This window comes from Carlito syrichta, unplaced genomic scaffold (assembly GCF_000164805.1).
Source record: "Carlito syrichta isolate Samal-C Ts95f unplaced genomic scaffold, Tarsius_syrichta-2.0.1 Scaffold68293, whole genome shotgun sequence".
In the NCBI taxonomy this organism is placed as follows: Eukaryota; Metazoa; Chordata; class Mammalia; order Primates; family Tarsiidae; genus Carlito; species Carlito syrichta.
Genome location: NW_007012389.1, coordinates 354,607 through 366,857, shown reverse-complemented (window position 1 = coordinate 366,857; position 12,251 = coordinate 354,607).

The window sequence follows — 12,251 nt, the reverse complement described above, 5'->3', positions numbered from 1 at the left end:
AAAACTCAGAGTCTGTATGAGATATAAATATTTGTAGTTAAGGTCAAACTGTGAAGTTTGTGGCAATTTGTTACAGAGCAGAAAACACCAATATAGTCTATATCAACAGTGTGTTCTCTTCTTAGAGACAGGGAGAAAAATTGGAAATTTATAAGTTAATTATAATAAAAATGTAACATAAAAGAGAGGTGATAATGAATCAAGCTACTGACAAGAATTGTTTTTAAAAATGAAAGTATTAGTATTGTGACAGTCATAAATGTTAGTAATATTAAGCCAAATACTATAAATATTATATAGTTAAATTTAAACTATTTTTCATCTCCTAGTCATATGTCCCCAAAACAATCACACTAATTTCTCTCATAATATGCCCATGCATACATAAGTGGGCATATAGTGGTATTATAGTCTGCATTAGTTCTCAAATTGTGGTTCTAAGATGAGCAGCTTCAGCAGTTGCTAGGAATGCAGTTTCTATTTTTTCCCTTTATTTTAAAGATGTGGGGTAAAATTAAACGTTAGACGTGCAAATGTTCATTATGCAGGTACCCCTTTTGATGAGGTGTGCTCCTCCTCCCCTGTCAATTTCCCTCGACCGCCAACACCCCCTCTGCCCTGGCAATTTCCCACTACTGCCAATCCCTTTCTTACAGTATTATGATAATTGTTCAAGGTCACTTATGACTGAGAACATATGTACTCTGTTTTTTGTTTCTGTGATAGATCACTGAGTATGATAGATTCTAAATCCATCCAAGTTGCAGTGAAATTCATATGTTTGTTCTTCTTTATGGCTGCATAATATTCCATTGCGTATATGTACCACATTTTTATAATCCAGTCCAGTTTTTATAGGCAGCATGGTTGGTTACATGTTAGAAATGCAAAGTGTCAAGTGTTGACCTTGACTTATTAAGTTACAGTTTCTGGATATGCACCCAACAATCTCTGTTTTGCCAAACATCCAGGTTATTCTGATGCGTAATGAGGTCTGATTCCATATATTACTTTAAAACATCCTTCCTTCACTCAGCAGAACTTAGACAACTTTTCATGTCATTGACTAGGTACCTCATACATTCTTTAAACTGCCACCTAGTACTTTATCTCATACATATATATATACCACATTTCATTAAATGATGCCACATTGCAGTCTATTTCCAAGTTTCTTTAATAACTTAAAGTTAAAATAAAAAGTCTTGTGTTATGATGTGGATACACACACATACACATACATATACATACGCAACTTATTCTTCACAATAACTTACTTTTTTTTATTTGGAGTCTCCCTCTGTCACCCTGGCTGGAGTGCAGTGGCACGCTCATGGCCACCACAGCCTTGACCTGCTGGGCTCAGGTCATCCTTCCGCTTCAGCCTTCTGAATAGCTGGAACTACAGGCACATGCCACCATGTCCAGCTAATATTTTGATTTATGGCAGAAATGCGGTTTTGTCAAGTTGCCCAGGCTGGTCTCAAACCTGTAGTCTCTGGTAATCCTCTCACTTCGACCTCCCAAAGTGCTGAGATTATAGGCATGAGCCACCGTGCCCAGCCCTCACAACAACTTAAAAAAAATCTCGGGGAAATTTCTAGAAGTGATACTGTTAGGTCTAAGAGTAAGTACCTTCTAAATGTGGTCAAATTTGATGAATCCTCCTCAATAGTATTACATCAATGTTTATTAGTAGGTCCAATTCTTGATATCTACTTCCATCTTGGGCATTATTATTAACGTTTAAATGTCACTTTGATGGGAGTGAAAGCATTATTCTCTTTATTCTGCGTTTCTTTATTTATGAGTAACATTAACCGTTTTTCATAACATTAAGCATTTTTCATAGTTTTATTGACTTTTTTTCCCTATGAACAGCCTTTTTCAGATAGTTCCTTTCAAAAGTGAAAATTACAACAGGGCTTATTCTGACTGATTTGTTGGTCATTATAAGGTTTGGAGAAAACCTGCATTATTAGCATCCTGCGAATCACCCTGAGTGCTTTTTTTTTAATGATTTGTGAAAATGGATGATCACAATCAAGAAATTAATTACCAATCAGCCCTAGTAGTTAAGTCATAGCTATATTTACATATTTGTGATAATTTATGCAATCTTTAGAGAGGGAAATTTAGATGAAAGTTATTGATCATGGAAGCTGTGCAAAAGGTCTCCGTCATTGGGAAAGGATTTTTACTGCATTGTGACTGGATCCTTAACAGTTCACAGTATGAAAGGGGACAGGCTGGGAGAGGGATGTTCATGGACTGATTGACATTATTTCGCCTCACTAGCTATATACTCCACATTAAAAATAGATCCATTTCAAGGGCCATAGTGAAAAAGTTATGGGTAGTTCAGGTATAACCCAGCTCCACTGCTCAGAGAGTTCTTATAGTGCACCTGCATAGAACGGGTCTGAAAGATCGTTATAAGGAGCTAATTTAGGGCAGGGTCAACACACACTTTTTGTAAAGGGCCAGATAGTGAACATGTTTGGCTCTATCAGGCCATGCAATCTTTGCTGAAAATACTTAACTTTGTCATCATATCTCAGATGCAGCCACAGACAACGCAAAAATGAGCATTCATGTCTGCGTTTTAATAAAACTTGATTTACAAAAAAATAGTCAGTGGGCCAGATATGACCTATGAACAACAGTTTGCTAACCCCTGGTTTGGGTAATCTTAGTGCTAGTTAATAAAAATCCAAGAGTTTTGGGATGGTACCTACAGTCACAAATGGATTATTCCTAGTTCCCCTCCTTCTCCTAACTCTTCTTCTTCTTTTTATTTTCTACCCTCCTCTTTTATCTTTTCCCTCTTATTTTCTTCTTTTTTAAACAGCTGTCAATGTGAAGACAGTCTCTTAACATCTTTATATCTCAGTGTCTAAATCTATACAAATGTTATATTAATAGAATTATGGAAAAAAGTTACTGGGAAGAGTAAGTTAAATAAAAACCTTCTAGAATATACTTTGATATACACATGTGTGTGAAAGCTCAAGATGAAGACAAAAAAGGAAGAAATAATGAGATTTCTGAAATGAAATAGTTTTCAGACATTAGGCAATGTTCTCATCCATTACACAATGGCAACATGTTTTATATATTATGCAAACTGTGAGTAAGACATGAAGTGGGTGCCTTTCCCATCTCAGCATTTTGGCTCTTTCTGGTAGTTGGAGAGCTCTTCAGAGCTCCATTATTTTCATCTAGAGCCAGAGCATCTTCCATAGACCCATTGCTATTCACTAGCTAGGACTAAATTCTGTCTAATCTTTCTACTTAGAATGGTAGCAGCACTTCCTAGTCACAGTCTTTTTGCAAGCTCAACTCGTTAGATTAGAATGCCTTGGCGAGCCAGATCAGTCTGAATCAAGCTTGATTTTGCAGCATCATTTTGAGCACTGATCACTTGGATAGGTGAACTTCTCATTCACTCATCAATTCTAGCTGTGTGCGTTTTCCTAACTACAGATTCTGGTTTCTTTACCAACTTTACCACTTATTGCTGCTTAGATCCAACAGGGCAATATGACCATCCTGAAATATGAACAGGCAGTCCAGAGGCAGTTGAATGTAGCACTCCTTCAAAAAATGCATAACTCCATAGATCTAACATTTTAAGTAGAGTAAATAGTACACTTGTTGTTATGGGTCAAATTGTGTCCCCTCAAAATATACACATTGACATCCTAACTCCTTCTTCCTCAGAATGTGATCTTATTTAAAAATACAGACATTGCAGATATAATTGGTTATGGTGAGGTCATACTGGAGGTGAATGGGTCTCAGGTTTGGAGACAGACATACATACAGGGAGAATGCCATGTGGACAGGAAGGCAGAGATCAGAGTGATATATCCACAAGTCACAAAGTACATCAAAGATTGCCAGTACACCACCAGAAGCTAGGAAGAAGCATGGGAAAGATTCTTCCTCACAGGCTTCAAAAGTAACTAACCCTGCTGCCATTGCAGTCTTGGACTCTCAGTTTTTAGAACTGCAAGACAATAAATTCTGTTGTTTAGCCACCAATTGTGTTGTATTTTTATATGACAGCCCTACAAAATTAATATATTTGTAATTATACTCATGATACTACTACTACTACTACTAATAAATTATGTATTGAACAATAATTATGCATCAATCATGTGCTAGGTCTTTTTATGTGCCTTATATAATTTTGTCCTCCCAAATATCCCTATAAAATAGATCCAATTAGTATCCCCATTGCACAGATAAGGAAACTGAACCTCAAAGCTCAGAATTTAAATATTATTCTTAAGGTCACACAGATGGGAAGAGGAGCAAGGATTTGAACAAAGTCATCCTAATGCCAAATTTTGTGGCCTGATTTCCTTTGTGATTCTGGAGATTCTCAGAGAGAGAAAGTCCATTGGAGTCATTTGAAGGAGCATTCACTTCCCATCAGCCTTGGTAAATGAGAAGTAATAAGAGATATGAAAAGTGTGATGTTGACAATGCAGCAGTAAAATCTGAGAGAGAAGTTCAAATGGACAGGTGGTTATTTATGGAGTTGCTGATTCAGATCTCATGCTCACAGATCTGAGTCATTTGTTTGTCCTCCAATGTTCTGTGCTTGAAGGCAGTTGAGGTGCTGGCCCTGTTTCAGCTTCCCTGAAGCTGAAACCCTGGTCTATTTTCCTACACAACAGTCCTGGTCATGAATTTGATCATTCCTTTCCTCATCAGGACCCCTTGTGCATTCCTGAGAAACACACCCAACCAGTTTTATGGCTTAGGTCCAACATGCTGAGAGCCAGCAGACTAGGCTAGAAGTAAGTTCAGAGGTTAATTCGATTCACAAGTTTGGAATCTTTTAAATTGTTCAATTATTTACGTGCAGCTCCTCCTTTTTCCTCCCTCTTTTTGTCTTCACACCTGAGCAATGCCAGTGAGAAAAGGGCCATTTCTGCATGCTGATGTCCACCTTTAACTGGAGAAGTCAGCAGTGCCTTTCCATCATTGTGATCAACTAAAAAAAAACAACATAAATACATGTTCTCAGTGTTCTGGAGAGGGTACTTTGGAGAAGAGTGAATTCATGGCTTATACTCAGGATCCTTCCCTAATCTAGAAGATTGTAAACAGGGACGGGCTAGAGATGGTGTTGGCAGAAAACTGATGTTTTACTCATAGTGTGGCTACAAAAAAACAGAAAGAAGACTTAATGGGCAGGCAGACTTGAGTTTCTTCCTGGCTCCACACTCACTGGCCATGTACCCTTGAAGAAGCTTTGTATCTTCTCTGGCCTCAAATGACTTATATACAAAATAAGAAAAATAGACAGACTTTATAGTTATTGTGAAAATAAATGAAATATTAGCTCTAAAGCACTCAGCACAGTACTTGAGGACACAGTGACTACTTAGTAAAGGCTAGTTCTTTGTGACACTTTGCTGTTGATAACCCAGAACTTCTTCCTTCCCCTGTTCCTCTCTATTGTGACAGACTGGAAGACAATGACTCCAGGTCCTGACTGATCCCTTATGTCTTAAGACAGCTTCCCAGATGTTGTCAGACCTCAGTGTGAATTGCTGGCTTGGACTTCACTCTTTACGGAAAGATGGGTCCCATGTGAGACAGATCTCAGCTTCCAGAATTCACTGCGGGGTCCTTTCCTGCTCATTTACTAGGTGGGCTCTCATTGGCCTGAGGGAGCTAACATGTTTCACAGCATGTTTTGTAGATTGCATCTGGCCAGATGCTCCTCTGTGTGGGTTCCCTAAGCAATGTGGGAGGGAAAGAACACCCTGGTGTACATGGAATTTGAGCCAAGAGGCCTGGTTTTGGACCGCCTTGGTCTAGACCAGCCTCCCCCTTTGTTTCTTTCAGGGAGTAAGATTGTATTCCAGACTGACAGCTCAGAGACAGTAGTCCCAAGGCCACTTTTCTTATTTCTCCCCCTTCCATTAGGCACATATCAAAGACCACTTGTATTGATGACATTGTCTCTAGTGTTTGAGGCACCTTTCAAGAAAGAAGTCCAATCACAGGTTACTACAAAATACTATAATAGACACTCCCCAAAGTGACCTGGAAAGGGATAATGACCAGGAGAACCATATAATCAACCCTGTTTTTCAGGGACAGTTTCATTCAGCATCCCATCTAGTTCTATGCAGCGTCCAATCTAGCATCCTTGCCTTCCACTCTGTTTGAATCTGAAAATTTATGAACATCATATTCATGGCTCAGAGTCAAGGCAAGTCGCCTCCAGTAGTTTGATAGCAATATGTAGTCTTCATGGGAGGCCTATGAGAGGCACCATCACTCCCAAATCAGGAGCTGAAGGGGAGCTGTAGCAAGCTATCACCAAAATGTCAGCTACTTAACCAAACAGGGCCTGGGAAGACCCAGAAAAAAAATGAAGAAAGAGATTTCCAGTTCGAGTTAAAAGAGTTATTTTGCTCCTTCCTCTTGATTGAAGGACCTGGATTTTTAAATTCAATTCACATTTATGGGTGCTGACCATATGTCATATGTGGCGAGAGATACTGGTGATGCCAACTTCCCTGGTCCAGCTTCCAGTAACAGTGTTTCACCAAAGACAGGAGGACTGGGTGTCATGGTTTCCCAGGTCACACCAGCCTAGGTAAAGTGATTTCCGTCTAGGCTTAAGAATGAAGGGATGAGGGACAATAACATAGTAGCAATAAAACAGTAGCATTAATAATAATAGCAAGGGTGGGGAAGGCAAAATGGCTCCTCTAATGGGATATTTGGAATGTGCCAGCCCTTGTGCTAAGTTTTTCACAGGCATTGTCACACTTTATTGTCACACAACCAGTTGAGCTAGGGTCTGTTATTGCAGATGAGAAAGTGAATATTCAGATAGAAGGAGCGACTTGCCCAAGATCACACAGTCAGGAAGTGGTGAAGCCAGTTTTTTTTAACCCAGATGTGCAAAGCCTGAGCTCTTAGCCATCTTTTCACTATGCCTTTTTGGGTTTATTAGTCTCCTAATTATCTCCACTTGCAGGCGATAACCTTCCCAAAGTCAGCTAGGTACAGTTTCTGCTCCATGCTGCTGTTGTATCAATAAAACTCTTCCTACTTTTGCTGTAGATATGCTTTCCTCTGAAGAGCTATGTGTGTTTGGCTGTGTGTTTGGCTGATATTTTGCTCAAAAGTTTATGAGGCAAGGGAAAGACTCTCTACAAAAAAAATAAAATTACTTTATAATAACACCAAATGGGAATCAATGTATTCCTGATATTAGTTGTAGTGGTAGTTGAAATAGTACTAATGGTCATTGTGGTAGGTAAATCTAAAAAAATAGTAGTGATAATCATGTAATATAACAACAATACCTAGTCATTGTTGAACAATTACTATGTACCATTTCCTGTTATGAACTCTTTGTATATAATAAGTCATTCAATCCTCACCATCATTCTCCAGGTCTGGACTGAAGAGAAGCAAGTGAGCCTCCTATGGATAAAATATAAGGAGGCACTCACTATCAGAGTTGTGAAAAGTGGGTCCCTTCTTAGGTTTGGCACTCCTTCTGGCCCCACCCTAGTCCTGACCCTGCTCTATGAGGGATGTAGGGGTGAAATAGTCACAATCACATGAAAGTTTTACAAAAAGTCAACCGGAACTTCAAAAGTCAATAATCAAAGGGTGTTGATACATTTTCTGAGATCACACACCCAGCAAGAATTAGAGTTTTAACTCAAGCCTTGTTCAGTCAAAAATCCACATTCTTTGTACTAAGCTATGCAGTTTTACTTATTCTCACTACCTTCTTACAAGAACTGAGTCATAGAATTAGTTCTAGACTGTACATTAGGCAGAACATTTTTAGTTCACATGACATAAATGCAGTTCACACTAGTTCAAGCAAACGGTGGGATTTATTTTTTAAATGTAAGATTGTAACACGTATTAAAGGAGTAAGTAAAACCAAACTACAAGTAAGGCATAGATATAGCTGGTTTCAAGAAGAAAACAGAGAATTCAACACTCTGTCCCTTTCCTTTTTCCTTCCCTGCCCTTGTGTCATAATCATCATCATCAGCAGCAGCAGCAGCATCTTTTCCATAAGGCTCACAGAGTTTCTGCTTAAATAGAATCTCTAGAATCTCATACAACCTTGACTGAGATCTCATACTGAAATTATCAGGGTAGGTAGGTATACAGTAGGAGCCTTATTACCTGAAGGGAATCCCATTACAAGAAAGAATATGATAAGGGCACACATTTATGTGTTGCAGACTTTCTAGGAATGGAGAATTATATCTGGTGATGAATCAGAGAAAGCACCATGAAAAATATGATATGATAGCTTGAATGAAAATTTGACAAGTGGAAGTGTATAGCCAGGACTTTGAGAGGGAGTGAATAGCAACGAAAGTCCTAGAAAAAAATTTCAGAACACAATCAGCCAATTGCCAGCTATTGTGTTCAGATGGTGTTAAATAGCCCTCCAAATTTGGAGTTTATTTTATAGAGTATTACCATGCTGACACGGTGGAAGTCCTTGATTTGCTTCTGGTTTTTGATGCAGAGACAGGGTATGAAGGAATCAAGGAAGCTCAGAAGCTGTTGGAACGGAAAAATAATATTATCAGTGTTTTCCTTTAGTAACTTGATACTTATGGCTACAACAAGAAGAGATTAAAGTTGAGAGAATCTGGAAGTAGAAAGAACTGTGTGTGTGTGAGTTGTTACAAGAGTTCGTGTAGGAAGAAATAACAGTTTTATGGATTTAAAGCCTTGATTTGGGAATGGAGGAGGAACATGGAAGAAATTTTTAGAGGACTTGACAGTTTCCTGGGTATATTGATCATTAAGGAGACTGAGGACTGTGATATATGGATGGATGGTGGTGCCACTAAAACCACTGAGACCAAAATTAGGAGCAAGTATGAAAAAGGTCAAAGAAAGGTAGAGTTTAAAATAGGTGGAATCTCTTGTACTATAACTTTACTGGAGGCAGTCCTCAACTGGTTACACAGCATCAAAATTTCACAAGGAGGCTAAAGATAGAGACATCAATCTACAGCAGTCCCTTTCAATCAGGAATCCACAAAAAGTGAACTCTAATATTCTAAGGCATTTGTTTATATACTAAATTAACTTGTTTCCTGAGCATGGAAAAGTATATTCACTATCTTCCATCTTTGGAAAGACTGAGAAAAGTGTTACTCAAATCATTTTCTAAGGCTTAACTTTCCCAAGTAATTTCATTTTAGAAATTTTGATGTTGAGATAGTAGTTGCTAAAACTGTGGGTTAGTAAGGCAAAAGAGTGTAATTCATTCAAAAAGGGACATGAGACAAAAAGATCAGGTAGGATCCAAATTTAAGAAGAAGAAAAATAATGAAACTACTGTGTCAGTACGGAAAGATGTGGCACAGAAGTATGAGAAGAAATGGCCCATGTGCCACTGTTCATGTTGTACCCACTGTCTGGAAAACCCTCTGTCTACTTCCCTTCCTGTTGACTCAAGTGTTAGGGCAGGGACCACGTGCTCCAAGAAGTATTGCCAAACTGTCACATCTTTACCACCCAGGCCTGTCAAAATCTCCCTCTAGAATACATGAAACTCCATCTACATATTTTTATTGCCATAATTATTGTATTATTTTGAAATTGGCAGCTAGTATCACGTTTCTTACTAGACCTTGGAGCAAAGACCGTATTACATTTGTGTTTATGGCCCGATTTTGTGAATATGGAGCTGTGCCACTCATACTCTCATTCATGGCTTGTCCCAACTCTCAGCTTCATTAAGATTTGCCTCAGCTGCAGGAATGCACCTCACACAAGGCTATGCCTTTCCGATGGCAACCTGTATTCAATGACTGATCAAGGTGGGATAGAGAGGCCTGGCAGCTTCATCACAGTGTGGAACAGTACTGTTGGGCTGTTCTCCAAAGCTTCCCGTGGGCCACTCCAGAGCTTCTTATAGGTTGTCCAAGTCTTTGTCTGACCTCCACCAAAGTTGACTTCTCCATCTGCCTTATCTTGCTTCTTGTTTCTCTTTTCCAAAAGCATCAATCCCCAATAAAACACTGTACGTTAAATTCTGTTTCAGATGCTGCCCGTGAATGATTCCATCAGTAAGTCATCATTATCTAGAGCAAGGTCTACCACAGAAAATGGGATCAATGCCCTTTTGTGCAGAAAAACAAGTTGATTCTCATTAACGTTACATATTTTATTCCTCTATTCAATAAAAGTCAGGCAGCTACTCTGTATCAGGCTGTGTTCTAGGCACCAGATTTTTACATAGATGGAATCGATCTTTGATATCTTTGAGAACAATCAGAGCAGAGAAGCAAATAAAAAACTGCAAAATGTTAAGGAAGAAGGAGTTGAGGTGCATCATTGTTATGTTAGTTGTAATATATATACTAAGATTGGCAACTTTCTTGCCCCAAGAATTATAGAGGGGCAAGAATAAAAACAGGGCCGAGCTCGGTGGCTCAGCTTGTAATCCTGTGCCTTTGGGAGGCTGAGGTGAGTGGATTGCTTGAACCTACGGGTTCGAGACCTGCCTGGGCAGCAAGACCTCATCTCTACAATAAATCAAAAAATCAGCCGGGCGTGGTAGCGCATGCCTGTAATTCCGGCTACTTGGAAGGCTGAGGCGGAAGGATCACCAGAGCCCTGCAAGTTGAGGCTGCGATGGCCGGGAGCGGCCACTGCACTCCAGTCTGGGTGACAGAGTGAGACTCCAACTCAAAAAAAGGAATAAAAACAGAAGAGATATTGTTTACAATGGCATGGGTGAGACTGATGGTGCTCATGACTCGTGGGTTATTCTTTTCCTGTCGGCACTCTACTTGACTACATATTCAGCTTTTTTACATCTGGTTGAGACAAAGTGATTATTTCTGGTCAATGGGATGCAAGAAGAGATAATATGCATGATTTCCCATCCTGGGCCATAAAGCTGTTCACTGAAGATTCTCCATTTTATTTTTCCCCACATTGCAGCAGAATGGAGAGGAATACAAGGACTCAGAGAAGAGCAGAACCAGAAGAGAAAATGAGCCAGGATCCCTGAATAACTGCATGGAGCAGACACCCTGCATGTAGACCTACACTGCACTCAGATGCAAGCAAGAATCAAATTGTTATCATATAAAACCACTGAGATTTAGGAGCTGCTTGTTAAATCAGGTAGCCTACTCCAACTAGTAATATATACAGTGTAAAATTTAAGAGAAATTTTCTCCTTAGAATGGGAAAGTTTTGACTATATTTAGAGGATGAGGGTATGGTGCCATGGAAGATAAATTGAAAAAGCAAATGAGAGAATGGATAATTGTTAGAACAAGTTCCCTGTGGCACAGAAGGAAGTGACCCAGAACAGGATCTTCTGTTCTCTTGTGCTTTGTTGTCAAGAAAGAGAAGAATATTGGCCATTTTTGTTTTAGTGGTTTTACTACTAATTATTTACTAGAGAGAAATGATTAAAAAAGAACATGGGTAACAAATATGTGGAAGTAATGAAGGTTCAAGAACCTCTTCATGTTATTGTACATATGGTATGTTACAGGGAAAAGAAGTCATAGTAAGGCAATTGTGAGTTTAAATCCTGACTTTGTCATATTTTAATTATAAACATGAAGATAATTTATTCTAAGATTATTCATTTGGTCCAGTTGGGACACAGGTAAACTGGTTAGCATTCACATGAATTGTTTCTGTACATGTGTGTGAAGACAAAACAAGATGTCATGTAAATTGCAAAGAAAAATATTTGGAATGCTCTGAAAATTATATCAATAGCTAATATTTATTGAACTCTTGCTCTGTGTCAGGCACTGTTCTAAGCAAAATATATGCATCAATTTATTTATTTCTCATAGCAAATCAATGAGTTTTTAAAACTATTATTCCCATTTTACAGATAAGGAGATCCATTCAAAAAGCATTAAGTGCTAGTGCATTTTTTTCATAGAGAGATTCCGGGTATATACTTAACACTTTCACATTTTATAAGATGTGATTTGTTATTTTTATGATTTAAAATAAATGTTATTTTTAAAATAATGAAAATATTAGACTTTTTAATTTCCCCTTTGGAGAAATGGGAAGGGTGGCTCTTGACTGTGATATTTGTAATACCCCAATCCTACTAAGACATTTGCACTGAGTATTATGGACTTTAAATCCATCTGAGTTATTGAAAAGTCCATAATTTTGTTCTTCTTTATGGCTGCATAATACTCCATGTGTATATGTACCCCATTTTT